The following is a 19,590-nucleotide window of genomic DNA, read 5'->3' as shown; positions in this document are numbered from 1 at the left end:
TTTCAGTTCTCACCATTATTAACATGCCTTCACTGTGTGTGTCTGTGTGTGTGTGTGAACAGTTTTATGCAGTTTTATCCCCTGTAGAGATTTTTGTAACTACCCCAACAATCATGCCATAGAGCTGTTTATAGAACATGGTTTTGAAACTTAGGTGTGAGGTGCATAACGTGGTGAGTTTTCAGTTGTTCTGTTAATCAGAGCACTGTCCCTTGGCCTCAGGGCTGGAGGTGGTGGTTTGACATGTCCAGAGGCCTCTGGAGCATTTGGACTCTGGTGCTAGGCATGGTTGCCATTTACAAGGTCCAGTCTGGACCTGGAGCCCCACAGCAGGACTCTTGGCTGGCCGAGGTGCTGGCTCTCTGTAGCCATGACATCCTGTGTCCAGGGCATGGGATCAGTGTTCTTCTGGTTCCTCTGGGGAGGGGATACAGCAAGAGAAAGGCAGGGAACAAGGGCCAGCTCCCTGGGTTTGAGAGACGGGATCCAGGCCTCAAAGGGGACAAGAGAGAATGGGCAGATACGGTGCAGGTTGTGGGGAAAAGTCATAGCTTGGTGGGCATGGGGGTACCCAGGGGTCCTGCCCATCCTTTCATGGACCCCTGAACTGACTGCTGAGTACACGCTGCTGGGCATGGCTTCTAGATGCAAGATGAGAACATTGGTTGCTTCACTGCCCTGGCTGCTGTGAGGGCATGGTAGAGGAGAAGATATTTAATACAAATTGCGGAGCACACTCAAAACAAAGGTGGTAACTTTCCCAAAGCCAGTCCTGTATCTGTTGTGTCTTCAGCACTTCCCAGTTACAGGACATGGGATTGAGTCGAAGACTCCACTCTCCAATCTCGCAGGACAACAGTACTTACCGGGTCTGGGTTTATGGTTTCAGCTGGCCATTTGGGGATGTTGGCACACATGTGACTCTTCTATTTTTCATTTGCTGGTTTTTCCCAGTTTCTTTGGTTCAGGTGTTCTGCCAAGTACTTAAGCTTTTTGGTCAGAGATGACACCCTGCTCCATCCCTGCAGATATGCCCCCTCCCTGGATGATTCCAGGGACATGGGGCTTCCTGGGGGTAAAAGCTAGTCCACGGTACAAGGCCAGCTCCCAAGAACCAGTGCTGGGACACTGGACAGAAGATGGCTAGAAGGCGAGAGAGGGACGGCAGGCCCCACACAGGCTCTGGGGGTGGGGGCTCCGGGAACCCAGGTGGAGGTGGGGCCGGCACCCAGACGAGAAGGCCAGCATGGTGCCAGGAAAACTGGGGTACCGAGGTGCTGCCAGCAGGAGCCACAGCCACAGAATGGCAAAGCTGGGGGTTAGACATAACTCAGGAGCTAGAGCCATGTGCAGGTGGTCAGAGGAGGGCCTCAAATGCATTTGTAAAGGTAATTTTTAGGGGGGGTTGTTTGTTGTCTTTTTTTTTTTTTTTTTTTTTTTTGCTTTTTAGGGTTGTACCTGTGGTATGTGGAAGTCTCCAGGCTAGGGGTCAAATTGGAACTGCAGCTGCCAGCCTGCATCACAGCCACAGCAACGCTGGATCTGAGCCCCATCTGCAACCTACACCACAGCTCACGGCAATGCCAGATCCTTAACCCACTGAGCGAGGCCAGGGATCAAACCTGAATCCTCATAGATACTAGTCAGGTTTGTAACCCGCTGAGCCACAATGGGAATTCTCTATAAATAATCATTTGTGAAACCAAACTTATGGCAGGAGACCAAGGCTGCTGCCACCCCAGGAAGGAGATTGGCCGAGATAGCGTCCTGCCTCCATCTCCTTCATTCAGCCCACCTGCCGATACCATCCATTCCATCTTCTGAGACACCGACCTCTTGTACCTTCGTTTCTAGGAAAGCAGCCTTGGCTCCCTTTCCCGCCCACATGTGAATCCCAAGCCTTCCGCATCTGACCTCCCCCAGGCGGGTCAGCCTGACGGCTCATCAGTCCCATCATTCAGTATTTTCTGAGCCCCGCCCCTTCCTCACCCTCGGGGTGTTTGTGCTCCCCTTCCAGACTCCATCCCATAATGTTCTGTCCCTTTTCTAACAACACTGGCTTTGGTGAGCTCAACTCCAAATTAACCCACTGTCACATTTTCTCCTACCTACCTCACCATCAAATACAATCAGTTTGCCACATAATGGTATGTTCGGTTGTCTTAGATCTTCTGAATGTTACTTATGTATCTGCAATTAGTGAATGAGACAAAGCATATTGTGTTGCTCCCTAATTGTTTCCCTGGCTAGGCCTTGTCTTCCTAAGTAGGAGACGGGCAGGGATGCTGTGCTGTGTATTTTGTCCACCTCGGGCACCCCGTGGGGCTGTGTGCATGTTCCATCAGTGCTTGCTGAGTGATGGTTACAGCCAGTCCCCATCATGAAGTGCCTGACAGCTCTGCTCTGGGTCCTTATTCTGCAGGCTCTTTCACAGCAGGCTGGAATTTAAATTATCGGCTCCCTGTTTCGTGGTCATGAGCCTGGAAGGCAAGGGTCTGGCAGTCAGGATGTTTTAGCAAATGGTTAGCTTTTATTTGAGTATGAGAGGGTCCGTGAAACTCCTTTGGAGATACCTGTGAGAGATCAGAATTGGGGGGAGGGGAAAGAACAATATATTCTTCTAACTAAATGTTGAGGTAACTGAAACCTGCTTTCTATAAACTCAAGTCTAGAGCATGACAGGTAACATGGAAGGGAAGAGTTGGAGTTCTTTTAGGTTCAGCAGGTTCAAAAGGGTCCCAACATGAGTGTCCATGAGGATGTAGGTTTGATCCCTGGCCTTGCTCAGTGGCTTAAGGATCCGGCATTGCCGTGATCTGTGGTGTAGGTCACAGACGTGGCTCAGATCTGGCGTTGCTGTGGCTGTGGTGTAAGCCGGCAGCTGTAGCTCAGATTAGACCCCTGGCCTGGGAGCCTCCATATGCCTTGGGTGTGGCCTAAAAAAAAGAAAAAAAAAAAAAAAGTTACCTGATGTTGCCTCCAGAAGGCAGATTCTAGTCAGTTTCTACCCCAAGACCCCCATGGTGCTTCTGACCCCAGGTCACGCTCAGTTGTGCGCCCCAGCACCATGTAGCCAGCAGGGTTGTGTGACAGGCCCTAGGAATTGATGTTCTGGGGATAAGCAACATTGTGGTGATAGTGAGATGATGGTCAGAATCTTCTCTCACTCTGGGTGAAAGCTGGCATTCTCACCTGCACTGACCTCCCGTGACCCCTCTTGCTCCTCCCCCTCGCACACCTTGTTCCATCCATCCTTCTTGTTCCCCACTGGGCTCTCGCTGGTCTCAGAGCCTTTTCACGTGCTCTGTGCCCCTTCACCTAGAACATTCTTTGCTATAACTGCATGGCTCACTCTCCGCTTCTTTGGTTTCATTGTCACCTCCTGGGTTTCCTGACCATCCTATCTCAAATTGCAAACCTCTCTGTCCCCTCCCCTGCTTTATTTCACTCCATGGCACTTGCCACCACCATTTGTCACTGTCCCTCCCCTCAACAGCATGTTGGCCCCACATGGCTCATCTGCTGTGGTGTCTTGGCACCCAAGCAGCGCTGAGCACACTGTCCCTGCCCATTAAACAGGTTTTAATGAATGAATAAGTGGCTGCAGTATTTTTAAAATTTTTAAAAATTAAAAAAAAATTTTAGGGCTGTAGCATATGGAGGTTCCCAGGCTAGGGGTTGAATTGGAGCTACAGCTGCTGGTCTACCCCACAGCCACCTAGGATCCGAGCTGTGTCTGTGACCTACACCACAGCTCAGGGCAACGCTGGATCCTTAACCCACTGAGCGAGGCCAGGGATCGAACTTGCATCCTCATGGATGCTAGTCAGGTTCTTAACCCACTAAACCACCATGGGAACCCCCGCAGTAGTTTAAGAGATCCGAATCTGCCTCCTTTTCCCACAAAAACTGGTTTCCAGAGAAAAATTAAATGCATCCGATAAATCTTCTTTTCAAAGGCAAATGAAGACGACAAGGTGATCTTCTCACTTTTTCCTGCTCAGTGTTAGCAGAGGGGCCTCATCTGGGGGCCTGATAGAGGAGATTCATTCAGAGCATCGCCACAAGCAAGGACCTGCACTTGCACAGCTCAGTGGCTTGAAGGGGGATAAGACAGCCTGTCAGTGCTCACTGGTGGCAGGAGACAGAAACCTGAAAAGGGCACCATGACGGGATGTTGAGAGGCATGTAGGGGAGGGGGCATATTATTTTCATTGTAGCGCATGGTGCCCATTGATTGATCGTTGAAACAGTGACCTTGAAATACTAATAAAGATTAAATGGACTCACATAGCCCCTGTATAGGAAGGTAGGGGAATAGCAAATATATTTAGAAAAACTCCTGTCAAGCCAGTTTTTAAAATAACAGCTTTACTGAGACAGAATTCCCACGCCATAAAATTCATCCTTTTAAAGGGTGTAATTCACTGGTTTTTAGTATATATACAGAGTTGTGCCACCATCACCACTCTCTGAATTTAGGACATTTTCAGAGTTCCCTGGTGGCTCACCAGGTTAAAGATCTGGCATTGTCACTGCTGTGGTGTGGGTTTGATCCCTGGCCTGGAAACTTTTGCATGCCGAGGGTGCAACCAGAAAATAAATAAATTACATAAGTTTAGGACATTTCCATCACCCTGTAAGCAGTCACTCTCCCTTCTCCCTTCCACCCAACCCTTGGCAACTTTATCTTTTGGACATTTCATATAAATGGAATCATGTAACATATGATCACTTGTATCTTGCATCATTTTTGTTGTTGGTTGTTGCTTGTTTTTTAAATTTTATGGCTGCACCTGCAGCAAGTGGAAGTTTCTGGGCCAGGGACTGAATCCAAGCCATAGCTGCAACCTGTGCCACAGCTTTGGCAATGCCGGATCCTTGAACCCACTACACTGGTCCTAGAATTGAACTCTTACCTCTGCAGTGACCTGAGAAACTGCAGTCAGATTCTTAAGCCACTGTGCCACAGTGGGAACTCTGTATTTTGCTTCTTTTATGTAGCCTAATGTTCTCAAGGTCCATGTGTGTTGAAGCGTGGAACAGCACTTCATTCCTTTTCATGGCCAAATAATACTCCACCGAATGGATATACCACATTTGTTTGTCCCTTCATCTGCCAATGAGCATTTGGATTCTTTCTGCTTTCTGGCTACCACGGAGCCATTTTCAAATGTAATGAAAGACTTGATGCTGATGGGTTTCCTTGCTCCTAAATTGCAGGCGATGTGGCCCACCTCCCAGATGGGTGTGAGGATCTGCAAAGGGGTAGACATATCATCTAGCTGGGCTGTTGTCCACTCTGAAAGTGGACCTTTCCCGCTTCTGTGGCCTTTTTGCTCCAGTGTAGGATGTGTGAGATTATCAAAGTGTTTCTCTTCTTTGACCTGTGAGTCAGATCTGAATTCAGTAGTCTCCTCACCTGTCCCTCCAATCTCCACTCCTACCCCACTGGTTTCTCCACCTTCAGCTCCAGGGGCCTCCAGCTCTCCCCAGCAGTCCCCTCTCCAGCTCGCATCCTGGGCTCCTTCCACCGCTACTTCAGGTGCCTGTGAAACCCACCTGTCCTTCTCAGGACCTTCTCAGCTCTGCAGGCCTTTTTGACTTGCCTACCTCAAACATCCCTATGTTTTTTACCTATGTTTCAATGTATATTTTCTTTTAAAAAAAAAGTTTTACTGAAGTATAGTTGATTTATGAGGTCGTGATTATTTTTGCTGTACAGCGAAGTGATTCAGTTGTACATATACACATGTTTCAGATTCCCTTCCCACATGGATTATCACAGACTATGGGGTAGAGTTCTCTGTGCAGGTCCCTGTTGGCCAATCATTCCATATACCTTGGTGTGCATATGCCCATCCCAAAGCCCACGCCCCCTCCCCACCTGTTCCCTTTGGTAACCATAAGTTTTTCAAAGTCTGTGAGTCTTTGTGCTACATGTTTTCTAGTTAATGTGTATTTTTTTTTTCTCCTTTGATGTTGTTGTCTTTGCCATATGGCTTCCACCAAACCATAACTGCGACCTGGCCAGACAGCGTCTTGTAACGTCCTTGTCCTTGGCCCGCCAGGTGCAGCTCGAGGTGGGTTCTCTGAATGCTGGCTGGTTTGGTGTCTGGGAGTTTTGAGCCCTTTGCCATGTAATGGGAGAGGATGGAATGGTGAATGGAGGCACCTGCTCAGCTGTACAATGGTCTTTGGAGGGGGATCAGGTTTAAATCGTTTCGAACCCTGCTTCAACCTCCCATTGTTAATTCTTAAGAGTGTGTGGCTGAGCTGGCTGAAAAGTAACCTGAATTTTGGTCCAGACCTTGCACTGTGGATTTTCTTGGTGACCATGCCTGTCTATGTAAAAGTCACAGAATAGCAATGGGAGCCCGGCCACCATTGGGCGGGACCTGTGATAAAGCCCCTTCCCTTCCCCACAGACTCGAGCACTTAGTTAGGACTGGGGGGCAGGGTAACCTGCACAGACTTGATAACCGCATCGGTAACGACGAGGTCCGCCAATTCTTTGTCCGCTCCCGTTCTCTGTTTTCCAGATGGATCAGGTAATCGACATGAGGCAGGGAACTTAGCTGAGTTTTTCTCTGCCTTTCTGTTGTCTGTGTTCATTGTCTGCTGAGATAACAGCAAGCAGAGAAAGAAGAAAATTCAAATAGGAAGCTGGGAAGGGCAGGAAGAGAATCTGTAGGCTCGGTAAACAAAAGTTGGCTGCAACATGAGCCAGGATGTGGAAGCATGAGCAAGACCTCCTGACCATCTCAGCACGGGCCCTTGGGGCTTTCGTTTTGGTTGGCTCACCTCCCCGTCTCTCTGTTACAGGCATGTTTAGGTCAGCTTTTTTTTTTTCTTGGAGGGGCGGGGTGGGAAAGGGAGGGACCGTTGTTCCTGAAGAAAACGAAAGATGATCATATGGATCTCTTAAAATCAGAATTAAAGCCTGGACAGCGGGAGGCAGCAGTTCCAGTGGAAACAAACTTCCTTCTTTTTTTCTTTTTCTTTTCTTCTTCTTTTTTTTTTCTTTTGCTTTTTAGGGCCACACCTTCGGCACGTGGAAGTTCCCAGTCTAGGGGTCGAATCACAGCTGCAGCTGCCCGCCTACGCCACAGCAATGCCAGATCCAAGCCTTGTCTGTGACCTACACCACAGCTCGTGGCAATGCCGGATCCTTAATCCACTGAGCAAGGCTAGGGATGGAACCCACGTCCTCATGGATGCTAGTTGGATTCGTAACCCACTGAACTACAATGAGAACTCCAGAAAGAGATTTCCTTCTGATGAAATATTTACTAGCTTTGTAGGAAGCCCCCCACCTCTTTGCAGTGGTCAGAGTTGCTCTCAACTTTCCCCCCTCGTGCAGGGGTATAAAATGATGATATTTGTAGGGCAGACTGGGATGAGCAAAAAGGCTGGAGCCAGCCACCCTTGGAGGCTCACTTGTGTCAGGCATACCCTCGCCCACCACGAGGCCAAGAAGCACCAACCAATTGGAACCTCGGTCCAGGCCCTGGGAAGTCTGGGTTTGAGGCTCTGATCCTCCACTGACTGTGTTTACCTTGAAGCAGGTGATGCTGAGACTGGAAGCACCTGAGCCCATCAGTTCTTTCCGGTAGACAGATGATTATTTAGTGCCTTCCTCCCCCCATATCTGCATGGTCAGGAGACCAAGGTTTGGCAGTTACCTTCGCTGTTGGACAGCTCCATTTGCGGGCAGATTCCTTCCTTGGATTCAGCTGCTATTCATTCCTCCAGAGTAGGTCTCGCTGTGTTCACAGCTATCAGGCCGTGCGTTCTCAGGGTAACTGGTCCTCATGTGGGGGTTGTGTCCTTCTCAACCCTCATCATCCTGTCGCATATGGCTTTCTGCAAGTTACCTGTTCCAGAGGAAGCCTGTTGTATCGTAATGTATATGTATACAACATACACACATATATATAGTTTATTTATATATATATATATGTATATATATATATTTTAAGCGTAAGGTCAATAGCCACCATATTATAGAAATGTAGAGGAAGTTCCCTTGTAGCACAGCAGGTTAAGGATCCAGCATTGCCACAGCTGTGGCACAGATTGCAACTGTGGCACGGGTTTGATCCTTGACTCAGCAACTCCTAAATGCTGCAATTGCCGCCAAAAACAAAGAAAGAAAGAAGAAAAAGGATGATAATCCCATCATTTACCAAACATGTTTCCTTCCTTTCTTCCTTCCTTTCTTTCTTTCTTTTCTTTCTTTCCTTTTCTTTCTTTCTTTCCTTTTATTTTTATTTTTTCCACACCCATGACATATGGAAGTTCCCAGGCTATGGGTTCAATTGGAGCTGTAGCTGCCAACCTGCACCACAGCCACAGCAATGCCAGATTCAAGCCTCATCTGCAACCTCCGCTGCAGCTCATGGCAATGCCAGACCTTTAACCCACTGAGCAGGGTCAGGGATCGAACCTGCATCCTCATGGATATGTCAGGTTCATTACCGCTGAGCCACAAAGGAAAATTTTAAACTTTAAACTTTTTTTTTTGGTTTTTTTTTTTTTTTTTTTTGTCTTTTTAGGGCTGCACCTGTGACATATGGAGGTTCCCAGGCTAGGGGTCTAACTGGAGCTGCAGCTGCCAGCCTACGCCAGAACCACAGCAATGCCAGATCTGAGCCGCGTTTGTGATCTACACCACAGCTCATGGCAACGCCGGATCCTTAACCCACTGAGCAAGGCCAGGGATGGAACCCGCAACCTCATGGTTCCTAGTTGGATTTGTTTCTGCTGTGCCATGACAGGAACTCCCTAAATTTATTTTTATTTGAGTATTTCCTTTGTCTTTATTCTGATTAATCCAATTGTGCAGTTATCATCAGAATAGACTACACTATACCAAGTCTGGGTGGTTTCTTCATTCGCTGTGCAGTCATTTCTCCTACAGCTCTAGGCACTGTAAGGTGAAATCCAAAGAACACAAGCATTTTGCAGCTCGGAGGAGCATTGGGATGGGTGCACCTTGTTCAGTGGAACAGATACAGCATTGTGACAGTGACTAGAGAGCAGAGCAGTGATGTCGTGGGCACCTACCCCTGAGAGGAAGCAGGGGGCTTCAGGGGAGAGGAAGGTGTGAGGTGGGGCCGGGTTCAAGGCTCTCAGGGGCATCTCCATATGAAGGTCAGTGAGCTCTGTAGAGAGGGAAGGGGGAAGTTTTGGAACTGTGTTCATCTTTTAGAAGAGAAAACAAAACAGTGCCCTTTTTACACACTTTTCAGAATTTCCTGTGTTTCATGTTCGCTGGTTACCGCTTTGGCTTCCTTTCATGGCAGTAAACAGTCTGTTCTATTTAGCAATTTCCTTCTCCCTCAAATACCATCACTGATCAATTCTGCCTTTGCCTGAGTCACACATTCACAAGTCTCTTTGCTTCTGTCTCTCTCCCCTTAATTCACCCCATTTATTGAGCTCCTGCTGTGCACTCAGGATTCCAGAAGGGGCTATAGTTGCGGGGGGAGGGAGTATTGTAGGAGGGCAGTGGGTGCTGGAATTCCAGCATCTAGATGCTTCCACACACCCTCCCAGGGGGCTTGCTTTCTTCAGGCCCAGAATGCTCACATCTAACGAGCTCTTCCTAGACTGTGATTTGTCCATTTTATAGATAAGGAAATCGAGACCTAGTTAGTTGCTAGAATCTGAGATCAGCCTGGCCTCAGTAATGCCCTGGCTTGGCTGTGGTTGTACAAGTAACTCATCTGAGCTTTGAGACCCACAGAGACAGAAGGTCAGGGCTACAATTTTTTTTTTTCTCCTTTTACAGGGCTTCACCTGTGACATATGGAAGTTCCCAGGCTAGGGGTCAAATAGGAGCTGCAGCTGCTGGCCTCCACCACAGCCACAGCAACATGAGATCTGAGCTGCATCTGTGACTACACTGCAGCTCAGGCAGTGATGGATCTTTAACCTATTGAGTGAGGCCAGGATCGAATGTCTTCATGGATGCTCGTCAGGGTCATTTACCTTTGAGCCACAATAGGAACTCCCCGGGGCTGCATATGTAAATACTATGTCATCTTAAGTGTCTCAAGTAAAGGGTCACTGTGGAGCCTCAGTGGGTCCCACTGATGTCTGTTGTGAGTGGAGTTTGGGTGGAGGAGCAGTCAAGAAGAGACTGGATAGGAGGAGATACGGACGGTTAACCCAGGATGCGAGAAGGTGGCCACCAGCTGGGGTACAGCCTTTCAGAGGCCCTGCTGGGGAGGGAAGGGGTCCTGACTGGCTGAGCTGATGTTACTCAGACCCCACTGAGCTGCATTCCCTCCAAAGCCATCTGTGTTCTGCAGGCGTTGTCTTCTTTTGCTCAGCAACAACGAAAAGAGAGTAAATTGCCTTGACCACCATGTTAAAATCAATAGAGCCACTCATCTTGACTTCAAAATGATGTTGACCTTAGAAATGAAATTGGGAGCATCTGGAGTTTGTTTCCTACTAGTTGGGCACAGAATGGTTTCTGGTTTTCCTTGGACTAAAACTCAGCCTGAGTGCTGGAGTACTAGTGGAGTACTGGTGCAGTACTGGTGGGGTACTGGTGGAGTACTGGTGGAGTAGTGGTTCTCATCACCTGCAGAGCTGGTTAATGCTTATTGCCTTAATCTCTGCCCCACCCCAGAGATTCTGATTGGGTAGGTCTGGGGTGGGGCCTTGAGAATTTGCATTTCTAACAAGGTCTCCCAAGATGTGTAAAACCACACTCTGCTGTACTCTGAGAACCTCTGTCCTGGGTGGCTCTTGAAAATAGGCCTTTGTTCTCATTTTCACCGTTCAAAACCTACACAGTAAGTGTGGGAGGGCACCATTGTCTAAAAGAGAATTTGTCTTGCAGCATAGAGTCAGGTCAAGAGGTTTTGGCTGAGGTGGAAGCTGAACTACCCCTGGCCCCGCCCACAGCCCTTGGTCCCTCCCCCAGGGCTGACCCCTTCCTTTCCCTACCTCCCAGTGTATGGGTTGGAATAGAGCTGGTGCTGAGAGGGCCCCCCTTGCAATGTTCCTTTAGCTCCTTTTAGCATGTGAAATTTGATGAGCTAAGCGTTTTCCCTAGTAAGTGCATAAAAAAGATTTCTTATCCTTTTTGGAAAGAAAGAAATACAACATTTCTCTTGAGTTATAACTATTGTTAGTTGCTGCATGAATAAAAACAGTTAACACTCTGTTCTTCTAAACAATTTTCTCAGACTTTCTGTTGCTCTAAGAAGATCTCTGGAGTTAATTTGTAATGGCTTCAAGTGGGTGGGAGGGGTCTTGCTCTCCTGTGAAGGATGGCACTGCTTAGCCTGGCCCTGGAACAGTTCCAAGTGGGCCAGGAGCATAGGGCCACCTACTGCGGAGAGGGTCAGAGACCCCCCTTTGGGGTGGTGGGAGGGGTTATGGGAGGAAAGATGCAGGGCTGGGAATCTGGGGTTGAGCCCTGAGGGCTCTGCAGCCTGTATGCCATTAGCCTGGCTGCCTGTGGTCTGCTGGCCTGGCCATCTCAGCCACGTGGCCAGACCCAGCTTGTTGCTGTCTCCCCCTCAAATGACCCTCTGATCTTCATCCTGGTGAATCTTCTCAGTTGTCTACACCGCCTTGTCCCTTGGTCCCCACAGCAATGACTTCCCAGTCCCCAGGATCACTCTTTGTGTTCATGCCTCTGCTACCTCCTTAGATTGATCTTGCATCTTTTGCTTTTTTCTTTTTAAAGCCTACCTGCAGCGTATGGAAGTTCCCAGGCTAGGGGTCAAATCCGAGCTGCAGCTGCTGGCTTGTACCACAGTTACAGCAATGCCAGATCCGAGCTGCATCTGCAGCCTGTGCCACAGCGTTTTGACAACACTGAATCCTTAACCCACTGAACGAGGCCAGGGATCAAACCTGCATCCTCACGGACACTATGTTGGGTTCTTAACCCACTGAGCCACAATGGGAACTCTGCTCTTGCATCCTGCCTAGACTACTAAATAGTCTACAGCCCATCTCCAATTTCTCCTTCTCCCAACCCACCTTTCGCAACACTACCACATCGTCCTCCTAGTACCTGCTGTGCCCAGGCTGCTCCCCACTCCCCCGAGAGTACAGAACCCTTGATGGTTTCCCGTGGTCTCTGAGAAAACCCCATTTCCTGGGCATCAGAACTTTCTGATCTGGGTTCGTCCAGTCCAGCCAGAGTAAGAGTGTGGATGCCAGTGAGGCCTTGACAATCCCCAAAGCTTCTGGATATTCCAGCTGCGGAAAGGAGTGTGTTTGACAAGTTGATGGCTTGCCAGAGGCCAGCCAACATCAAGAGGATTCGCTGCTCTGACTCAAGAGAGGGAGGAGGAGGAACTGATAAAGTGGGAGGGAGAGGCCATGTCATAAGCAGTGGAGAAAGCCAGGGAGAAGGGCCTAATCATCAAGAGCGAACATCTTGGAACCTGGCTGAGAGAGGCCCCATTTAAAAAAAAAAAAAAAAAAAGGAGTTCCCATAGTGGCGCAGCAGGAACGAATCCGACTAGGAACCTTGAGGTTGTGGGTTCGATCCCTGGCCTCGCTCAGTAGGTTAAGGATCTGGTGTTGCCATGAGCTGTGGTATAGGTCGCAGACGTGGCTCAGATCCTGTGTTGCTGTGGCTGTGGTGTAGGCTGGCAGCAACAGCTCCGATTTGACCCCAGCCTGGGAACCTCCATATGCCATGGGTGTGGCCCTAAAAAGACAAAAGATACACACACACAAAGGCCCCATTCTGTGGGAAGACTCCACACTCTGGGGAGACAGCCGAAGAGGCCTGGGTTCTGATGGTGCTCGTTCTGATCCCCGCGGAACATTCTGAGCTGCCAACCCTTATGGGGCCAGGCTCAGACTGCCGACAGCCAGTCTGCTGGCTAAAGTCCCCAGATGCACTGAGGTCTGAAAAACTGCTGAAGACAGTAAATGGGCTTTTCTTTTCTTTGTGGCTGCACCTGCAGCGTATGGAAGTTCCCAGGCCAGGGTTGAATCCCAGCTGTAGCTGCCACCTGCGCTTGATCCTTTAACCCACTGTACTGGGCCAGGGGTGGAACCTGCACCTCCATAGTGACCCGAGCCAGTGCAGCCGGATTCTTAGCCCAGTGCACCGCAGCAGGAACTCCAAGAAGTGGGCTTTTAAGTTTTGTTTTGAGGAAGTAGAAATTCAGGGTTCCCAATGCTTGCCATCCATTACGTCATTTTGATAGAGGACGTGGGAACTTCCCCAAGGCTAATGCACCTCTGTTAAAGGAGGGAAATGGAAACCAGCACAGAGGGGGCATGGTCTAGGTCTGGGAGTTCTGCTGAAGGGACCACCAGAGCGTTCTCTTGCCCCATCAGATCACTTGGGGGAATATTGTGTCCATGCCACCACTCAGACTTTAAAAGGGACCTAGACCACTGGAGGTCAGCGTGCCATGGGTCCTGAACCCTACTGGAGGAGAAGATGCTTTGCTAAGCACTGGAAGGAAAGAACAGCGGGGAGGGGGCAAGAGCTGAGCCTGGGACAGTTGAAGGGGTCGCAGTATGCAAATTTGGCCCCTTATAAGGAAGACCAACCTGAAGATCAGACTGTCCAAAGGTGGACTAATACCCAGCATCAGTAATAACAATGATAATAACAATAGCTGGTTTCTTGTGGGAGCTTTACAGTTATCAAAGCATTTGCATGAGAGGTGGTGCGCCCTCTTTCTCTAGAAGGATTCAAGTTTAGGAAGTGATGTTGCTTCGGGGATTCAGTCCCTTCAAAGAGTTAGGTGGATCCAGATGGGTGTTATTCCAAATGTGTATCAAGATTATGTGGGATGCTTACAGATAGAACAAACTAGCAGTTACCAGTGGGGGGAGGGAAGGGGGAGGGGCAAGATAGGGTTAGGGGATTAAGAAATGCAAACTACTTCATATAAAATTAATAAGCCATAAAGATATATTGTACAAGACAGGTACAATATAATAGCCGGTATTTTATAATAACTATAAATAAACTATAACCTTTGCAGATTGTGAATCACTGTGTTGTCCACCTGAAACTTACATACCAACTATACTTCAAACATTTTTTCACTGTGAAAAAGAAAAAGAATTACGTGGGATGCTTTTAAAACATTCAGTATCAGCAGAGTTCCCATCGTGGCTCAGTGGAAATGAATGTGACTAGTATCCATAAGGATGCAGGTTCAATCCCTGGCCTTGCTCAGTGGGTTAAGGATCTGGCTTCGCCGTGAGCTGTGGTATAGGCTGCAGATGCAGCCTGGATCTTGAGTTGCTGTGGCTGTGGCTGGGACTGGCAGTTACGGATCTGATTCGATTCCCCTAGCCTGGGAACCTCCATATGTAGCTGGTGTGGCCCTAAAAAGACAAAAGGAAAAAAAAGAAAAGAAAAGAAAAAATTCAGTATCAGAGTTTTCATTGTGGCTCAGCAGAAATGAATCTGACTAGTATCCATGAGGATGCAGGTTTGATCCCTGGCCTTGCTTAGTGGATTAAGGATCCAGCGTTGCTGTGAGCTGTGGTGTAGACTGAAGACTTGGCTTGGATCTGGAATTGCTGTGGCTGTGGCTCATGCCAGCGGCTATAGCTCCGATTCCACCCCTAGCCTGGGAACCTCCATATGCCATGGGTGTGGCCCTTAAAAAAGAAAAAAAAAGACAAAAAATATTCAGTGTCTTGGGGCTTGCTCAGCCCTGCTGAATCAGCATCTCTCAGGGAGAGGCCCAGGAATCCGTATTGGGCTCAGACAAACGGTGTGTCCAACATCCCTCAGAGAACATCCACCACCCATGCGTGGCAGGAACCCCTGCCTGTCATGTTCCCGACGGGGTCCCCGTGCCTGCCACTCAGTAGGAGCACGACAAATGTCTGCTGACATTTGTCGATGTAATTGCCTTGATCTCTCCCACTGCCTTTTCCTGGGTCATCTTACAGCGTGGTTGCCCCAGACTCCTTCCTGCTCTTGGAACACATGCATCCACTCTGCCCAGTCTCTGCTCACCCTGTTTTATCAGCCCAGGTTACTCCTCGGCTTTCTTCTGCTACAGAAGTCCTACGTTCTTTTTTTTTCTTTGTTGGCCGCCCTGCGGCATGTGGAGTTCCCAGGCCAGGGATCAGATCTGAGCCACAGTTGTGACCTATACTGCAGCTGCGGCAACACCAGATCCTTATCCTCTGGGATGGCACTGCAGAGATGATTGTGCACATTGTGGCACATTCCATTGTGCCACTCAGGAACTCCAGAAGTCCCACGTTCTTGCTGCACGCTGTATGCTAGAGGCCACTGAGCTCGTCATGTGTACTGCCTCCTTCCCTGGGTCCCCTCAAAGGAGAGCAGCCCTTTGGGCTTCTCTCAGGCTGTTAATAGTCTTTAGCATCTAGAGGCCTTCCCCAGTGCTTATCAGGGAAAAATGTTTGCAAGCTCAAAAAATACATTAATATATATACACCTATCTACTTTTTTCAAAATAATCTGCAAAATGACTTGTGTTAAATTTAAAGGTAAGGTTATCATTGCCAGCTTTGTCAGATACTACTTGACTTAGCTCATAGGTGTGGAATCCAAAAGACTGAGCTTTGCCCAGCAGCGTAAATCGTGTTTTTCAGATGCTCTTACAGATGGAGGTCATGGGTTCTAGAGGGTTCTTTGGTCATGAGCTCCCCCTTGACCTTTATCTTCTGGCTCACAGTGGGCTCTCCTCCTTGCTTTGCACATTCTTCAGAAGTCGATGACCTCCTAAAGTGAGGCTTGAGGAAATAATAAGCATAATAAGAGTAAGAGGTGGCCTCCGAGGATCGTTTCCTATGCATCAGGTACCATTCCAAGCATGTGTATTTATTCCCTCCTGTAATCTTGACAGCAGCCCTAGGAGGTTCATGCCTATCAGCCTTATTAGCCCTATGTTGCAGGTGGGGAAACGGAGGTGCTCTGAGGTTTCATGATTTGCTCAACGTCATGCACTGGCAAATAACAAGCGGCTAGATTGCCTGTCCGCGTGCAGGTCTGGAGCATGTGGTTCCGAGCCCCAGCTTGCTGAGGGCTCCTAACAGATCTTCTCTTCTGCCGGCAGGCAGATTTGCTGCTGCTTGACTGGGGCAGTCAACTGTGTCTCCTGATGGGAATAGAGGAGCCTGATGGTTTCAGGTTTTGTAAGTTTCCCAGGCAGCCTGTGGCTCTGCCTCGCTTGGGGCTTCTTCTGGCGGGGGTGGGGGGGGTGGGGAGGGTGGGGCAGAGACTTGGAGAAGAGAGAGGTACAGTGAGCAGGGGGCACCTGAGAGAGGGCCCAATCACCTGGAGAGCAGACCTGCCTAAAAGGAGCAGCCGACAGGCCCTCGGGGTGGGGGAAGGGTGGCGGGAACCACATTCCTTGTCCAGTTTGGTGTGTGGCCAGAAACCCAAGTGTAAGTAGTAAGCCACCGCCTATAAAATTGCCCAGAGAAAGGCTGTACGTTGAGAGGTAAAGGAAGTATGTGTGCTTCTGTGCTGGGCCTAGAAAAGAAATAGTTCATGGAAAAAAAAGAATAAGTGGTGGGGAGAAGATGCAGTACAGCAAGGGAACCTCAGGCAGCTCCCATGCAATCCCGTTTGTCATTGTATGATCTCGGGATGGGGTTGGGGGCAGGAGGGAGGCTGGAGGAGAGCGAAGGGACCTCTGCTCAGAGAAGAACGTCTGGGGCCATAGTGTGCCCCAGCAAAGAGGACACGTCCATATCTGTGTATCTGGGTTCACTGGCTCTTCGGGTGTCTGTACAGTGTCATCAGGGCGCTCACCTGGGGTGGCCATTCTCCCTGAGCCTCACCCGTCAATCATGAGGCAGGCGCAGGGTGCGTGCCAATGTGATGAGTGCTCTGTATCCAGTGCCAAGTCTGGGGGGATGTGGGAGGCCTGCAAAACACAGCCCCATGCGCGAGAACTGGATTTTCAGGGGAAGACACCGAACTTTGTGTGAAGCAGTTTACCGGCATGGGTGGGCTCGGGGACGCCTAAGGCCGCCCTGAGAGTGTCAGACATAGAGGGTCTAAGGACACAGGAGCCGGGAAAGCAAGCAGCTTTATGGACCAGGCTAGATGCTGGGGAGACCTTGAGGATTAAGTGGGATTTCACCTGGAGGGAAAAGGGAAAGCTGGCAAGGAGGGACAAGGCCCTTGCAAGTGACATGGCACACATCGTGGATGGACAAACAGCCCTCCAAACTTCTCAGGACACCCTGGGAGCCCGTTTGTTCTGCAGCTACAGCTGCTGGCCTTGCAGGGGCTGAAGACCCATGGGTCCTGATACTATCTGTGAGTTCAGCCCCAGATGCAGGTTCTGGACACCCTTAACTGACAAGCCGGCAGGTGCTGGTCTGGGGTGCCAGGCAGCCTGTGGCAGGCAGGGGGGCTGTCGGGCGGCAGGAATGTGTGAACACCAGCAGCTGGCTGCTATCTGATCCTGGCCTGGGAGCGACTTCCGCTTCCCCCATTCTTAACATACCAACCAGACTGAACGAATGAATGAGTGGGTAGAAAGGGTTCCTGTGCAGGCCGTCATAGCCGAGATAAAATATCCCCAGCCTGCCCGCCCGCCAGCCTTCGGCATTGGGAGGTCCCAGGTGGGATATGGCCCTAATGAGTAGGTGGACCTGAAACCCAAGAATGCTTATTGTTTTAATTGGGACAGAATTCCTGCTTTACAAAACAACTCCTCAAATGGCTTAATGAAATACAGGTTTATTCCTATCCCTGGTGCAAGCCCAGAACTTTCCATCTCAGAGCTCTGCCATCTTCTGGAGCAGTGGTTTCCCACTTTGAGTGCATAACCGAATCACCTGAGGGCTTATTAAAACACAGGTTCCTGGAGTTCCCATCGTGGCACAGTGGAAACGAATCTGACTAGGAACCATGAGGTTGTAGGTTCGATCCCTGGCCTCGCTCAGTGGGTTAAGGATCCGGCGTTGCCGTGAGCTGTGGTATAGGTTGCAGATGCAGCTCAGATCTGGTGTTGGTGTGGCTGTGGTGTAGGCTGGTGGCTACAGCTCTGATTCGACCCCTAGCCTGGGAGCTTCCATATGCTGTGGGTGCAGCCCTAAAAAGGCAAAAACAAAAAAACAAACAAAAAAACCCCGCAGGTTTCTGAGCCCCACTCCCACCACCGGTGGGCCTGAGAATCTGTATTTCTAACAAGTTCCTGCTGTTGCTATGTCCAGGAGCCACACTTTGAAAACTACCATTCTAGGGCTTCGTGGTTCTCCACTGAAGCTTCTGTATGCAGCCAGGAGATGAAGGATGAGAGAGAGCAGAAGTCAAGTCACAGTGGCTCCACTTCACTCCAGGAGAGTCTGAGAAATAGAATCCTCTGTGGGCCCAGGAGGAAGATAAGATGGCAACATCTCTGCCATAATTAAAAAGAGCAGTGCACCATTTAAAAAAAAAAAAATTTCTGGGAGTTCCCCCTGTGGCACAGAAGGTTAAGAGTCCAACTGCAGTGGCTCAGGTTGCTGCGGAAGTGCAGGTTTGATCCCCAGTCTGGCCCAGTTGGTTAAAGGATCTGGCATTGCCAAAACTGCAGCTTAGGTTGAGGCTATGGCTCAGATTCAATCCCTGTCCCTGGGAAATTTTATGTGCTGCAGATGCAGCCATTAAAAAAAAAAAAAAATTAATAAAAGCGGGCAGCACAGATCTTGATGGCACTGGTCTCTGCCTAAAACACTAGATTTCAAAATGCACTTCAAATGTGTGAAAAAGTCAACCAAGATTTGCATTTATTCATGGGATTAGGGCCCTCCAAGAAGGCAGAAGCTTCAGGGAGCCCATTATAGAATGGATAACTCTTCCCACGGTGTGAGTCATTGGAGACTCAGGTTCCTATGTCACCTGGAACTTGGCATCCCTTGCCCAGCCTTCAGAGCTCAGGCCTAAGGAAGAAAACGGCAAACAGCAGCCACATTGTTGTACACGGTGGATTTTGTTTGGGATGTTCCCAGTTCATTCTTGGTGTCTGTCTTCATCTTTAGTGTCCCGTGACTCTCAGAGCCTATAACCTTGCTTGCTTGTCTTGGGCAGGAGGTACTTTTTAGTTAGGATCTTAGCCTTGGTAAATAGGCATGTCATTTAGTTCAGGCCTGCTTTGGGGTAAAATCATCTGGTGAATCAGCAGGTGTTGTGTGCCTGTCTGTGCAGGAGGATTCACGAGAACATGGTTCCAGGTCGTCTTCAGTGACCTTATCTAGTTGTAGAGGCCAGAGCATTCCTTGTTTTATTGCACTTTGCAGATACTGCGTTTTTTAAAAATTGAAAGTTTGTGGCCACCCTTCACCGAGCAAATCTATTGGCGCCATTCTGCCAACAGCCTTTGCTCGCTTTGGGTCGCTGTGTCACATTCTGGTAATTCTCATAATATTTCAAATCTTTTCATTGTTGTTATGCTTGTTATGGTGATCTGTATCTCTGATGTTACTACTGTTATGACTCAGGGGCACTGGGAACCATGCTCATGTAAGACAGTGCACTTAATCAACAAATGTGTGTGCTGGTTATGGCTCCATGGGTTAAGAACCTGACTAGTATCCATGAGGATGCAGGTTCGATCCCTGGCCTCGCTCAGTGGGTTAAGGGTCTGGCATTGCCGC

Source organism: Sus scrofa, chromosome 3, assembly GCF_000003025.6.
Source record: "Sus scrofa isolate TJ Tabasco breed Duroc chromosome 3, Sscrofa11.1, whole genome shotgun sequence".
Classification (NCBI taxonomy): domain Eukaryota; kingdom Metazoa; phylum Chordata; class Mammalia; order Artiodactyla; family Suidae; genus Sus; species Sus scrofa.
Note: the sequence above shows the minus strand (reverse complement) of the source record.